The 6,000-nt window shown below is 35.8% G+C and overlaps 1 long non-coding RNA gene across 15 annotated transcripts in view; it reads right to left on the reverse strand.

Moving 5' to 3' along the window:
• Nucleotides 1-3,395, reverse strand: part of LOC122220472 — a 195,740-nt gene extending 192,345 nt beyond the window's left edge. For all 15 annotated transcript variants that reach the window (XR_006202871.1, XR_006202883.1, XR_006202878.1 and 12 more), the window contains exon 1: nucleotides 3,296-3,395. This is a non-coding gene — a long non-coding RNA (uncharacterized LOC122220472). The remainder of the gene's footprint in view (nucleotides 1-3,295) is intronic.
• Between the last annotated feature and the right edge of the window lie 2,605 nt (nucleotides 3,396-6,000).

Genomic DNA, 6,000 nt, shown 5'->3' on the forward strand with positions numbered 1-6,000 from the left:
TAAAATAAGCTCATTATGTGTGTGTGTGTGTGTGTGTGTGTGTGTGTGTGTGTGTGCAATATATTCGCTACATTGTATAGAAAGAATATATATAATCTTTGTATTTTTGTGTATATGTATATTTGAATATATAATTCATATATATACTCAATATACTCTAATTCTCTAGCCACAATGCAACTAAATGAGAAATTATTATAAGGTAAACTTTTGACAACTTATGAAAAAGTTCACACAGGCGGATATGGAATGCTTGTATCCTTCAGTTATCTTCATCAGTTATCTAACTCATAGTCAATCTTTTATCATCTATATGCCCACTCCCATCTGAATTTTTCTGAAGTAAATTCATTCCATAAATATTTCTAAGTCTATTTAAAAAGGACACTTTTAACATCACTATACTACCATGATATATATTTTTAATATATAAAAATTCCCCAAATATCCAGTCAGTGTTCAAATTTCCCTCGATTATCTCATATGTTTTCTTAAGTTTGTTCAAGTCAGCATCCAAAAAAGGATAATCCATTGTATTTGATGAATGTCTTTTAAGTCCCAAGTAGATACATTATTAATATTAAGACCCTATAGGATTGAAATTTTAAAACCACACTTCCAAATAACTCATAGATCACAAAAGAAATGATAATGGAACACTGGGAAAAAACTGAACAATGAGCAAAATAACAATATAGCTAAAACTTTGAAATACAATGAAAGCTGTAATTGGAAAAAAAATTTACCCTTCAGGGCTTATATTAGACGAGGAAATGATGAAAAAGAATGATTTAAACACCCAACCTAAGAAGGGGGGGGAGAGTGAATGATACAATATAAACAAATAAAACAGATGGAAGATACAAAGAAAATAATAGATTGTTGAAATAGAAGACTAAAATACAACACAGGATCAATGCGATAGAATAAAGATAGCTCCAACTCTTTGACACTCTTTCCTTTGACAGGAGAGATCTATTTCCCTTCCCCTTGAATCTTTGTTCTATGACTGCTCTAAAAGTATGGCAGAGTGATATTTTGCCAGTTCTAGGTCTAGACTTTAAGAAAACTTGCCATTTCTACTTCCCATTTTCCTGTACATTCTTAGAGTCCCAAATTGCAATGTAAGAAGTCTCAAAACTCCATTGGAAAGGCCATGTGGAGAAGCCCTGTGTTACGTAGTTACAGGGAGAAACCCATCTAAGCTTAGCCTTCTAGGTTTCCTTGCTCAGGCATCAGGCACCTGAGTGAAGCAATCCTAGACTCTCCAGCACGCCAACCACCAACCAAATACCACCCCGTAAGCTTAGTCAATACCACAAGAAGCAAAAGAATGACCCTACCTGAATTCTTAACCCACAAAATCATGAGATAATGAAATAGTGGTTGTTTTAAACCAGTATGTTTTGAGGGTAGATTGTTACACAGAAGAAGATACATGAGAGCAATAAGTAAAGCCAAAAGTTGGCTCTTTGAAAAGACTAATAAATTTTTCTATAATCTCTAGTGAGATTTTTTAGGGGAAAAAATAAAACCAAGAAATTAAGAAAAAATAAGAAGAAAAGGACTATATATCAGACTATCTAAAAGGGAGATGACTCTGGATAAAAGCCATCAGGCAGGATCAGGACACTTTGATGTGGTAGAACGATCCTTAGTTGAGGTATGTATTCTTCCACCAGTTAACTTTGGGCAAGTTATTTAAATCTATTGGACATCACTGTGATCACAAAACAAAACAAAATAGCTATAGCTCCTTCTATAGGTGTGATTTCTTGATGTAACTTTCAGCAATGTTTAGTCTCTGTTATTTAAAGGAGTTGTACTTTGAAATGGTAGAATTTAGAGCAAGGAACAAAGTAGAATTCAGAAAGGAAACAACCATTTTTACTGATTCCTCTCTTTGCTGAAGATGAAAAAAAATGAAGAATGTATGATTTTTTTTTTACAAAATTTTACTACGTATATTCAGGACCTTCTCATGGTAATAAAGTTAATAAAAATCTGCTGAATTAAATTCACACAAACACACGAAAAGTCTTTTGCCTAGTATAGGAAAAAAACACATTAGCTAGTTGGATAAACATAATGCCTATAATGAAAAAACTAATTTTTACTCTTAGATATTCCATGAAACACTGTACAGCAAATTCTAGTTTTTGAAAGATTTTGCAAGATTTTATGACTCACACAAATGACTTGTGCAGTGAGATAGTAAGGAGTTCAGATGCAATTAAGTACTTATCAAAAACATGGCCACAGCTTCTACCTTGCTCTACCTTTTTCAACAGTAACTTAAAATTTTTCTAAGACCTGAAAAATTACTCATTTCTTTCTAAGGGTTATTTAACAGGGAATTTAGCTAATGAAGTTTTTTAGCATATTAAATCTTCGCTGATATTTTGGAATGATTTTGAAACATATGGAAAGAGGGGGTGGGAAGGGCCATAGTTCTATCAAAATGTTCTAGCTTGTTACCTTAGATAAAATGAAAAGCTGCACCATGTTTTCACCTTAGTTTCTGGTGAGGAAGTTTATTAGTTTAAATGCCTTTTCAAATACCAAAAGAAGCTCAATTCTGAAATTTACTATATAATAAAAACCTAGACCAATTGACATAATGGACAGGTTATAGGGTTCCAAAGGAAAGAGTAGGCCTGTCTAAAAAAGGATATCATTAATTTTTTTTAATTTTATTTTAAATTATCAAAGCCACTTCACTTATTTAATTGTTTTCTAATGAGGGTAAACATTTGCATGATAAAATAAACATTTATGATTTAATGTACACAGTGTAAACATGAGCAGCATCATACCCACTAACAGATACAGATTAACCTTTCTCTTCTCTGAGACATATCAAAACATCCTTAAATAGATACAGCTATGTAATATGACATATTTATGTAAGAGTTCTCCACATTCTTATTAAAGTTAAGATTAGGACATCAATCATACCCTTTACCCATTACTGTTTCAAAAAATCAAAATCAAAAACCCTAGCTCTATGCTTTTTTTCCAAAGTACTCTCTTTATCTTTGTGAGCTAGCCAGTTACCTACTACAAGACATTAGTAATTCCTTGCTTTCCAAGTTATTTTTAGGGTGTTTTAGCCTTATTAAGATGTCCCCCAAATGCTAAAACATTAAATACTGAGTTTTCTCTTCTATGTCTATCCCAGAGATAGGAGATTTCTTGCTTCAAACCTCAGTGCACACACGTAAACACGATTACTCAAAACAAGGCAACAAGTGAGAAGCAGGTTTAAAATAAGAACTCAGACAATCTGACTCACAATCCAGCATTCAACTCCCTATAACTTGCTGTTTTCCTTTGTCCTCTTTGCTGGGAACCAAGATACTTGTTCTTTAGCAGGGTGTTTCTGCTGCAAATCCACTTGCTACCGCATTATGCAATGAAGTCAGAAGCCTGAGCTTGTGACATCAATATAGGTTGCTATGGTAACTCTTTCCATAAGTATTACAGGTTCATTGTGGGCTCAAAAAAGAGGACTTCAGCACAGCAGCAAAATAGCTGGCATTTTTCAGCCTAAATTACAACAATAATTGATGCCAAAAAAATGTTTTATACGAGCTATAGCGTGTACAGATTTTTATATTTCTGCTTTGTGTCATTATTGAAAGTCATTTTTCAAATATGTTAATTTTGTAAATGAAAATTCTCCAATAGAAATAGCATTGCTACTGACCTTCTGATGAACAGCTCCACAAGATCTAGGACGAAGAGGGTCTCACTGTAACGTAGTTTATTATTCCATGCCTTGTGTCATTGCAGAAGCCAAGTAATGTTATTCATTATCTGTTTTTGAATTAATTCATAGTAGCATGATTTAAATCGTTTTTTCCCCATTACAGAAATTATAAAAAGGTTGCAAGGAGTTGCACCTATGAAAGCAATTTTAGGTGAGACGTTTTCCCAGGGAATGTGTCCATTTGTAGCATAACAATAGGAAAGATCACTTTTTATTGCACCTGTTCATCCTTATTTCCCTGGAATATTGTTGCCAATGGCTCAATTCAAATGATTAAATCCAGCGTAGGAGATATTTAGAACAAATTCTTTCACTATTACATTTAAAAAAAATTTTTTTTAACGTTTATTTAGTCTTTGAGAGACAGAGAGGGACAGAGCACGAGTGAGGGAGGGGTTAGAGAGAGAGGGAGACACAGAATCTAAAGCAGGCTCCAGGCTCTCAACGGTCAACACAGGGCCCAATGCCGGGCTCGAACCCACTAACGGTGAAATCGTGACCTGAGCCGAAGTCAGGCGCTTAACCGACTGGGCCACCCAGGCGCCCCGCTGTTGCTTTTTTATACCCAAATTTGAAGCACATGGCCGAATAATTACAAAGCCTGAATTCCTTTCTCCCATAGCTTCTTTTTCTTTGTCTATCATCCAGCATCAGCAGCACGAGAATCTCAGTTCAAGTCTACAGTCATGCCTGGGCTACGCATGGCAGTTACACATGTTGGGCTTCTGGTATAGATGCATAAGACGCGGTCCCTCCCATGAAAAGCTCATTCAGCTAATAGCAACAACAATAACAACTGATATTTACTGATATTTACCTGCTGTGTGCCAGATACCATGCTAAGCACTTTCCATTCATTATCTTCTTAATCCTCACACTACAGTGAGAGAGGGAGCTACAGGCATCCCCATTACACAGAGAAAAGAACCAAAGCTTGGAGGGATGGTCACTGGCCTGAAGTCACACAGGTAGTTAGGAACACAGCTGGTGGGGAGGGAGGAGGAGTGGCAGGGGTGGGGGGTGGAGGGGGGTTGGGAATTGTGCCTGGGTGGCTCAGTCCGCTAAGCATCTGACTTTGGCTCAGACTGTGATCTCTCAGACAGTGGGTTCAAGCCCCCATCAGGCTCTGTGCTGACAGCTCAGAGCCTGGAGCTTGCTTTGGATTCTGTGTCCCCCTCTCTCTGCCCTCCCTTGCTCACTCATGCTCTCTCTCTCTCTCTCTCAAAAATAAACATTAAAAAAAATTGTTTTTAAGGGAACACAGCTGGAATTTGAACTTAGGACTAACAGACTCCACAAATATTTATATGTTTTAACAGAAATGAAGGATAATTTCTTGTTACTCACTGCGGTAAAAATTGAAAATTGGATCGTTATCCCACTGAGCAAGGACTGCTTGACATAGAATTCACTGAAGCAGAAAGCAGACGCTAGTCTTCAGGTGAACTTCATAAACACTTTCAATGACTGACTTTTCTGTTTTTGTAACACTCAGACGTTCAGAAAGTGTTTGCCTGAAGACATTCGTACTCCCCTAGGTTATAAATGAAAATATCTCCCAAACACATTGGTTCTATCACTTTACTTAGACAGCTGCATTGATATTCTAATATGCTCCAAGCTACTCTACTATCTTGAGACCAGATAAATAGATCAGCAATTTAACCTGTATAGTGTGCTGCACTTTACAAATTATACCCAACATTCATCCATTCAGCACAAATTTATTGAGCCACTATTATGACTCAGGCACTGTGCTAAGGGTTAGATATGACACTAGAGCAAAAAGTTGAAATAGTCCCCAAATTAAAGGAATCTAAAAGGAGAGAAAGGCATTGATCAAATAACAACAGAAATAAATGTAAAATCGGGACTGTGTCCAGGGAGTAGAAAATAAGACTGAAATAGATAACCTAAACATTCAACCCTAAACGATATAAAGAGAACAGAAGAAACACAAAGAAGCAGAGGGAAGAAAAACAATGAGGAGAAGTAAAGTCTAAGGAAATGTAATTCAACATACGACGGGAATATAAACAAAACCAAACTGGTTCTTTGAAAAGATAAATAAAATTGAGAAACCTCTGGCAAGATAGATCAAGAAAACAGAGACAAGACAAAGGTAAACAATATTTGAAACAGCATAAAGAACACAGTTACAACAGAGACTTAAAAAGGAAATAAGATTTAAAAAAGGGAATAAGATATAACGAACTTTATGCCAATAC

Source organism: Panthera leo, chromosome B2, assembly GCF_018350215.1.
Source record: "Panthera leo isolate Ple1 chromosome B2, P.leo_Ple1_pat1.1, whole genome shotgun sequence".
In the NCBI taxonomy this organism is placed as follows: Eukaryota; Metazoa; Chordata; class Mammalia; order Carnivora; family Felidae; genus Panthera; species Panthera leo.